The sequence below is a fragment of the Cololabis saira genome, chromosome 14, assembly GCF_033807715.1.
Source record: "Cololabis saira isolate AMF1-May2022 chromosome 14, fColSai1.1, whole genome shotgun sequence".
Taxonomy (NCBI): domain Eukaryota; kingdom Metazoa; phylum Chordata; class Actinopteri; order Beloniformes; family Belonidae; genus Cololabis; species Cololabis saira.
Genome location: NC_084600.1, coordinates 46,247,008 through 46,257,490, shown reverse-complemented (window position 1 = coordinate 46,257,490; position 10,483 = coordinate 46,247,008).

The window sequence follows — 10,483 nt, the reverse complement described above, 5'->3', positions numbered from 1 at the left end:
TGTAAATACTATTTCCATTAAAGATGTAAATACTATTTCCAGCAAAGATGTAAATACTATTTCCAAACAGATGTTAATACTATTTCCAGTATCTTCTGGATAGTATCTTTTTGCAGTTTCTTTCCTCCATAAGTCACTTCTTCAGAGGAAACAGGAAACTGCAGCAATCAAGCTTCAGTAGATGTAAATGATATAATTCTTAAAAAGCTGCTTTACACGTATGAAACTTGTTTGGGGGCAAAAGAAAGCAGGTTTCTACATGTAGGGTTTGGTATTTAGACTAATGACCTCTGCTGAGAAGTCTATGTGGTGGTACTGAATGAGTTTCTGTTTGGTTTATCAGTGGATCTCAATAATATTCCCAGTAACACCAATGCGTGTGTTGCTGCTCGGCTGCAGCACCAACTCCCCCCGTCTCCAGACGTCCCTCCACCTCCTTTGTTCCTGGGGGAGACAGCAGGCCGGTGGAGGAGTGACCACAGCGTTTCCCCTGGGGGGGTCATGTTTGCTGCCCCCCCCCCAAGCCCCACCCCCGGGTCCCTGGGGGCGTCCGTCAGTGTACATGAATGAACAAAATGTAAATGCACCCAATTGAAGCCAAAAGGCTCATTTCCACTGGCAGACGGAACACAAGGCATAGTAGTAAAAGCAACAAATTAAAGTAAAAACAAAGACATGTCATGCACTACATGCACTACGGGTAGTTCAGGGACTACATGCACTACAGGTAAATCAGGGACTACATGCACTACAGGTAAATCAGGGACTAGTGCACTACAGGTAAATCAGGGACTACATGCACTACAGGTAAATCAGGGACTACATGCACTACAGGTAAATCAGGGACTAGTGCACTACAGGTAAATCAGGGACTAGTGCACTACAGGTAAATCAGGGACTAGTGCACTACAGGTAAATCAGGGACTACATGCACTACAAGTAAATCAGGGACTAGTGCACTACAGGTAAATCAGGGACTACATGCACTACAGGTAAATCAGGGACTACATACACTACAGGTAAATCAGGGACTACATGCACTACAGGTAAATCAGGGACTACATGCACTACAGGTAAATCAGGGACTAGTGCACTACAGGTAAATCAGGGACTACATGCACTACAGGTAAATCAGGGACTACATACACTACAGGTAAATCAGGGACTACATGCACTACAGGTAAATCAGGGACTAGTGCACTACAGGTAAATCAGGGACTAGTGCACTACAGGTAAATCAGGGACTACATGCAATACAGGTAAATCAGGGACTACATGCACTACAGGTAAATCAGGGACTACATGCACTACAGGTAAATCAGGGACTACATGCACTACAGGTAAATCATGGACTACATGCACTGCAGGTAAATCAGGGAGTAGTGCACTACAGGTAAATCAGGGACCAGTGCAGTACAGGTAAATCAGGGACTAGTGCACTACAGGTAAATCAGGGACTACATGCACTACAGGTAAATCAGAGACTACATGAACTACAGGTAAATCAGGGACTAGTGCACTACAGGTAAATCAGGGACTACATGCAATACAGGTAAATCAGGGACTACATGCACTACAGGTAAATCAGGGACTAGTGCACTACAGGTAAATCAGAGACTACATGCACTACAGGTAAATCATGGACTACATGCACTGCAGGTAAATCAGGGACTACATTCACTACAGGTAAATCAGGGACTACAGGCTCTACAGGTAAATCAGGGACTACATACACTACAGGTAAATCAGGGACTATATGCACTACATGTACATCAGGGACTAGTGCACTACAGGTAAGTCAGGGACTAGTGCACTACAGGTAAATCAGGGACTACATGCACTACAGGTAAATCAGGGGCTACATGCACTACAGGTAAATCAGGGACTACATGCACTACAGGTAAATCAGGGATTACATGCACTACAGGTAAATCAGGGACTAGTGCACTACAGGTAAATCAGGGACTACATACACTACAGGTAAATCAGGGACTACATGCACTACAGGTAAATCAGGGACTAGTGCACTACAGGTAAATCAGGGACTAGTGCAGTACAGGTAAATCAGGGACTAGTGCACTACAGGTAAATCAGGGACTAGTGCACTACAGGTAAATCAGGGACTAGTGCACTACAGGTAAATCAGGGACCAGTGCAGTACAGGTAAATCAGGGACTAGTGCACTACAGGTAAATCAGGGACTACATGCACTACAGGTAAATCAGAGACTACATGCACTACAGGTAAATCAGGCACTAGTGCACTACAGGTAAATCAGGGACTACATGCACTACAGGTAAATCATGGACTACATGCACTGCAGGTAAATCAGGGAGTAGTGCACTACAGGTAAATCAGGGACTACATGCACTACAGGTAAATCAGGGACTACATGCACTACAGGTAAATCAGGGACTAGTGCACTACAGGTAAATCAGGGACTAGTGCACTACAGGTAAATCAGGGACTAGTGCACTACAGGTAAATCAGGGACTACATGCACTACAGGTAAATCAGGGACTACATGCTCTACAGGTAAATCAGGGACTACATACACTACAGGTAAATCAGGGACTATATGCACTACAGGTAAATCAGGGACTACATGCACTACAGGTAAATCAGGGACTATATGCACTACAGGTAAATCAGGGACTAGTGCACTACAGGTAAATCAGGGACTACAGGTAAATCAGGGACTAGTGCACTACAGGTAAATCAGGGACTAGTGCACTACAGGTAAATCAGGGATAAGTGCACTACAGGTAAATCAGGAACTAGTGCACTACAGGTAAATCAGGGACTAGTTCACTACAGGTAAATCAGGGACTACATGCACTACAGGTAAATCAGGGACTAGTGCACTACAGGTAAATCAGGGACTACATGCACTACAGGTAAATCAGGGACTAGCACACTACAGGTAAATCAGGAACTAGTGCACTACAGGTAAATCAGGGACTACATGCACTACAGGTAAACCAGGGATTACATGCACTACAGGTAAATCAGGGACTACATGCACTACAGGTAAATCAGGGACTACATGCACTACAGGTAAATCAAGGACTAGTGCACTACAGGTAAATCAGGGACTAGTGCACTACAGGTAAATCAGGGACTATATTCACTACAGGTAAATCAGGGACTACATACACTACAGGTAAATCAGGGACTACATGCACTACAGGTAAATCAGGGACTAGTGCACTACAGGTAAATCAGGGACTAGTGCACTACAGGTAAATCAGGGACTATATTCACTACAGGTAAATCAGGGACTACATACACTACAGGTAAATCAGGGACTAGTGCACTACAGGTAAATCAGGGACTAGTTCACTACAGGTAAATCAGGGACTACATGCACTACAGGTAAATCAGGGACTACATGCACTACAGGTAAATCAGGGACTACATGCACTACAGGTAAATCAGGGACTACATGCACTACAGGTAAATCAGGAACTAGTGCACTACAGGTAAATAAGGGACTAGTGCACTACAGGTAAATCAGGGACTAGTGCACTACAGGTAAATTAGGGACTACATGCACTACAGGTAAATCAGGGACTACATGCACTACAGGTAAATCAGGGACTACATGCACTACAGGTAAATCAGGGACTACATGCACTACAGGTAAATCAGGGACTAGTGCACTACAGGTAAATCAGCGACTAGTGTCGACAAACGTAGCTGTCGATCAGCCATTTCTTTAGATCTTTCTTAATTGATCTGCATGAGTTGGACTCTCTGATGTTTTGAGGGATTGTTTTCCACTCATTAGCTGCCCAGGAGGTAAAAACTGAATCAGAATAACAATCAGAAAAAGGTTTATTGCCAAGTTTGTTAAGAAAACACACACAAGGAATGTGTTGTGGTGATTGGTGCAATACAATACAAGAGCAAATATATAATGAAAAGAGTGAAAATGTACAACATGAGAAGTGTTAATGAGTCCGTGCAAAAGTGACCTAGGATTTGCGTCCGGTCTGTTTGACCAAATACAGTTTTCCTGAACGGGATCTCACAGTCCCCTCCAGCAGCTGGGGGGGTCATGTTTGCAGCCCCCCCCCTCCCCGGGTCATGTTTGCAGCACTAACCCCCCCTCCCCGGGTCCCTGGGGGGGTCGGAGCTGCTGTTGGGCTGGAGAAGAGACAGATGCTACTCAGAGTAATAATAATGGGAGGTCCGGGTGGGTGGGGGGGTCCTCTTAGGTTCCCAGGCCCCCCCCCGGCCCCCCCCGGCCCCCCCCGGCCCCCCCGGCCCCCCCGGCCCCCCCGGCACACTTCTGTCACACTCCCCAGTAACACAAACACCAGCCGGTCCATCTGCTGCCTGATATCTGAATATCTGAGGTCTGCTTAGCGTAGCATAGCCGCGTCCCCCCGCCAGTGGGGGGGGCAGCAGGGGGGGTGTAAACGTATAAACGACAGGCGTCAGAGTCTCAGAACATTCAGAAACACAGAAACGCTGTTAGACGTTGTACTTGGTGAATGTGAGAATATTAACAGACTTTCATCATTTCAGTATCGAGGGTTTTATTTCTTCCTCCCGGTTGATGTTTCTGGTAGAAATCCGTCGTGAACCAGGTCCCCCCAACCCTCCCAACGTCTGACTCCGTAGCCACGGTACCAGAATCAGAATCAGCTTGAACATTATCCAACAAAGAATTTGACTCCGGTTATTTCGCTCACTGTACCAGATTTAAAAGTAACAACAGTAAATAACAAATGTGGCACTTATTAAAAAGTGAAAGATGCAACAGGATGAGGTAGATGTGATTATTGTTGGAAGGTGCGTTGTTACAGCATATGATTGTGTTATCATAATTACAGTTATTATTAATGTATCTGTAGGAATTGTTTTCCTCGTTCTTGTTTTCCTTGTTTTTCTCGTTTTTATTTTTCCGACGAGTCGGGGAGCATTTGGACGTGGTCGTGAACCAGGTCCCCCCAACCCTCCCAACGTCTGACTCCGTAGCCACGGTACCAGAATCAGAATCAGCTTGAACATTATCCAACAAAGAATTTGACTCCGGTTATTTCGCTCACTGTACCAGATTTAAAAGTAACAACAGTAAATAACAAATGTGGCACTTATTAAAAAGTGAAAGATGCAACAGGATGAGGTAGATGTGATTATTGTTGGAAGGTGCGTTGTTACAGCATATGATTGTGTTATCATAATTACAGTTATTATTAATGTATCTGTAGGAATTGTTTTCCTCGTTCTTGTTTTCCTTGTTTTTCTCGTTTTTATTTTTCCGACGAAATGAGGGCCTTTTTTCCCCCTAAACGTTCCCCAAAAGTCACCAAATGTTGCACCAAGCCAGTCCTGCTGAAAAATGTGATATTTAATGGTTTGTATTAATGGGCGTGGCCTAACGGCTCAACCGCGCCCCCTAGAAAACTTTGTGCCTCAAGCCCCACAATACGGTTTGACGTACATGCACGAAAATCGGTACACACCTGTATCATGTCGCAACTTAAAGAAAAGTCTCTTGGCGCCATGGCCGAAACCAAACAGGAAGTCGGCCATTTTCAATTAATCGTGTTAATTATGGCGCAATTTATGCCATTACTTCGGCAGTTAATACGCCCCGAAACGTAACGTGCACCCAGGTGTGTTATACATCAAAATGTGCGTCTCCATCCTGCGACAACACGCATTACTTTTCTCAGTCAAAAGCGTTACCGTGGCAACGCTAGACGCCAAAAAGCGCGCCCCCCTTCATCTGAGTGGTCCATATTTGATAGTTCCTATTTTCTGCCATAACTTTTGAATGGTTTGGTATAGAGTCGTGGGTGGTTTCATCCGCTAAATGTCCAGGTCTGAAGAATTTACATGTAAGTCATACAAGCTTCCACTGCAGCCTGAATTGGCACAAGAGTGGAGGCCCGTTCATCCGTTCATCGCTGTTTACAGCTTTAATTATTATTATTATTATTATTATGGGCATGCCAAGTAATGGCATGACCATATTGCAATCGTCCAGAATAGCCGAAGGGCAATGTTGCTAGCATTTTGCTAACAAGCTAAAGCCACAAAAGTCCCACGTCACACCAGCGGGTGTACAGCCTGACCCCGCTCTGATGTGGGAAAAAAAATCCCCAAAAAATAAAACACCACCCGAAAAACTGAAAAATGAAGGCGATATATTAATATACAGAAATGGTTTCCCTTTTCTTATTCTTATTATTCCGCACTCTTTTTTCGTCCGTTACGGCCCGAACCGGAACGTGCACCCATGCATGCCATACATCGTTAGATGTGTCTCCATCGTTGCCTTGATGGGCATTACTTTTCTCAGTCAAAAGTGTTACCGTGGCAACGCTAGATCCCAAAAAGCAAAAAAAAAAGGCGAAAATTCGGACGCTTATTGCTTGGCCGAACTTTATCGTAGAGACATCGTTCAAACTTTCAAACACTCGGCCCGATTGGCACTAACGGACCCTACAACCTCATTATGCCAATTATTACAGTTTTTGTGATATTTACCTTTAATTTTTTTTATAATTTCCATTTGAATTTGGACACTTGTTGCTAGGCAACAGGATATCGTAGAGACATCGTCCAAATGCTCCCCGACTCGTCACGCTGTGGACTTCAACATATCCAAATTTCATGAATCTGTGATTTAAGGAAATTTTATGTCAAAACCCATGCCAAATGGCCCCATTCATTCGGATGGGGTTTTTTACCACGGTGAAAAAAAAAACAATCCGTTAACGTAGCTTGAACCGGAACGTGCACCCATGCATGGCATACATCGTTGGATGCGTCTCCATCGTTGCCTCGATGGGCATTACTTTTCTCATCAAAAAGCGTTACCGTGAGGATGCTAGACGTCAAAAAGCGCACCCCATTAATAACTATTGGGAGCACAGGAATGAATGCAATACAACCGTAAACACCTCAAACTGACATAGAACCACCCCGAACACAAACACTACAGCCCCAAATCAAAGCAGCGAGAGGGGACGAATGGGCAGTAGGGCATGCCCATATCAAAATTTCCTGAAATTTTATAGTTATTGTTATTATTGCACGGGGATTGATTCTCTGAGACTCTATGAGTGATGATCATCAGAGCAACAGTTGGGGGAAGAAACTGTCTCTGAGTCTGACCACGGGGAGGTTGTACCGTAGAGGTCTGAGTTTCCTTCAGGACCAGAACCGGAGGAGACCAGAGTTGTGAAGGAGCTGAAACTAAACAGAGGTCAAACATTCATCTGTTTTTCTGCTTCCTGCTGCTTTGTTGTTGTCCTGCCTGAAGTGTGCAGGAGGTTTGGGGGGGTGTTGGCGTTGGGGCTCCTCAGGCACGCGTCCCCCCTTTCTCATGGTAATGCCCCCCGTCCTAACCCCCCCCCAACCGACCAGCTGCTGCTGAAACTCCTCTGTGTTCAGTCCTTTAATCACTTTTAATGTTTCACTGCTGCAGCTTTTCTTTAAAAGTCTTTAAGACCTCAGACTTGTTTCTTTATTCAGAATGGACAGGTCCTTCTACATCTCTAGAGACATTGGTTAGATCACAGAAGTCCTGGGAAGTGTCTTCCTGCTGACGGAAGATCCCTTAGTTCTTTGATGTGATCATCGTCCCACCGGTAACTTAGTCCTTTTTGAAGAAACTGTGGTTTCACATCGTCCTTTTGGAGAAAGCTTACATATTATATATAAAATCAACCGTCTTAAACAGTGTGTCTACTTTTGGACAACCCTGATTCCACTTATTCAAGGTAGAACATGTAGCTGAAGAACGAAGGACAGGAGGGTCACCTGCCGCTGCATCACATGACAGAGTTCAGACTTTTATCGTCATCATACGAGGCGTACGAGGAAATTAAAGCAGCACGGAGTGATGTTTTCTACGGAGCCTGTGAAGGATCATGCAATATATTGTTAATGTTGACAGAATCGAGCGCACGTTTTATTAACTCGTTCGCGTGATTTAATAAAACGTGTGCACGTTTTATCAACTCGTGTGCACGTTTAATTAAATTGTGCGCACAAGTTAATATAACGTCCTCAGAGCCGGATTAACGCAAAGGCAAAGTAGGCATGTGCCCAGGGCCCGGACAGGGGGGGGCCCAGACAGAGGGACAAAAAAAAAAAAAAAAAAAATTTTTTTTTTTTTTTTTTTTTTGTCTGCACACATATTAATGGTTGATAACATGCCGGTAAAAACCTAAGTGATATATATATGTGCATTATTACTATATTTAGTATACATACATATATATATACGCATACATACGCAAGGGATGTGCGAACCGTGCGACCGCACGGGGCCTCACGCCCCTAGGGGCCTCCCTCGCGCCCCAAGGGGCCTGGTGCTATGGGCCGTTTTTTTTTTCGCCCAATTTGTTTTGTTTTTTTTTCGTTTTTTTTTCGTTTTTTCCCTTATAAATATCAACAGTCACGTTCCATTACAGACCTAAATGTGTACTAGTCTGTGCATATCAATAAATATATGTGCAATGATGACGCGTGTCTGTTGTTCAATACAACTGATCAGACCAAGCGCAGACACAAGCTGCTCTGATCCAGACGGGTGGAGTTGGAACAAACTGTCACACAATGTCCAGAGAACGAGAAAGATTCAGGAAATTTCCATCAGGGGATGAAAAAAGAAAAAAACTAAAGAAAATGGAAGAGTTTAATGCCTCTCTGAAAGCCACGTTTGATAAATTTGTTACAAAAATCACCGATCCGCCCGGGTCTCCAGCAGCCATGGGGCCCCGCGTCGAGGCAAGCCCAGATGATGATGACGAGGCAGGGGAAGGTATCCAGTATTTTGCTAATTGGAGAGTTAAAATTGCGTATATAGACACCCGATCCGACCCGAAAAACCCAAAAATTTCGCGCACGCTCGCTACGCTCACGCGCGAGGGCCCTTCTGGCTATTTCACACAGGGCCTCGCAAATCTCCCAAACGGCTCTGCATACGCATAAACATACATACATATACACATACAGACATACATACTGCAGCACACTTTGTCTTACTGCAAATTTTATTGGTCTTTGTAGATTTGACTTATTATTTAACTATTCAATTTAATCAACACATTTAATTAAGATTTTCTGCAAAATGCTCACAATCGATAAGATAAGGATAATTTAATAGCATTTAATAGAGCATTGTAATAACGTATAAATAATAAAAATCTAAAAATAGTCTGATAGACATAACACATGACTTATTTTGGAATACAAAGAACCAACTTGACTATGACTATGCTATGTAAAATGTGAATTAACTTTTATTAGTAACTTTGGTAAGTTTTAAGATTTCATAAATAACATCGATGGAGGGGGGCCCAAAAATCACAGTCTGCCTAGTGTAGTCCATTTATTTAATCCGGCTCTGAACGTCCTCACGAGTTATTAAATCATGAACACGATTTCATCAATTTAATGTGTGGGTAGAGAGCAGGTAGGGGCGGGGTGAGCACAGGAGTTGTGAGTGTGCGCATGCGTGTGGCGGTTGGTCGGAGCTGATGAGACCTAGATCATCATAATTCCGACGGCGGAGATTACTTGCTCTAAGCATTCTTTTTAAAGTGGCTAAACTGATCACTATACCATGTTGGGAGGCTAGAGTTGCCTAACCCATGGTAAATTCTTAGGAGATCCATGTTTCAAGGATCTTAATGCCCTTATGGCTGATAAGGGACGCATTACAGCACGATTGAATATAACGTGCGCACGTTTATTAAATTTTGATCAAGGGTAAGTAAATCGTACTCATGATTTTATGATATATTGTGCGCACAATTTTCCAAAATGTGCGCACGCTTTGTTAATCGTACCCACGCTTTAATAAATTGTGCTCACGATGACACATAACGTGCTCTCGATTAACTTTAACGTGGCCACGAAGTTACTTTTTTTTCTTCACTTGAGCTCTTACAGGCTCCGTAGTTTTCCTTCAGAGATGTAAGTAAAACAAGTAGAATAAGTATCCGGGACTTCAAGTAGCAGCAGTCCGACTGTGGGGGTCGATTTGGAGATCAGGGTTAATAATTAACAAGTGAAGTGTTTGAGTCCTGAACTGCAGAATCCGGCGTGAAGCTGCTGGTGAGCAGGTGTTACTGAGCAGGTGAGGCTCAGGTGTGTTTACCCCCCCCGTGACAGGTGTCCCCCCCCCCCCCCCCCCCCCCCACCTCTAAATCAATAAGGGGTCAGTCTCTCCTCAGGGAGACAAAGACGTTTGCAGGAACTTGGTCGCGCTTGCGCTGGATTAGCGATTAGCATACAGCTGTTGCAGCGAGCAGACAAAGAGAAGAGAGAAAAGAGAAGAGACCCCCCCTTAAAGAGACCCCCCCCCCCCCAACACACGCCAGTAACCGCTACCCTCACAAAGGGCCCCAGACGGCCCCCCTCCCTTAAAGGGCCCTCCCGCCTTTGTGGCCCCGCACGCGTCTGCACAATAAAGTAAAGAAAAGAAAGTCTGTCTCCATTCTTCTCCCTCTCC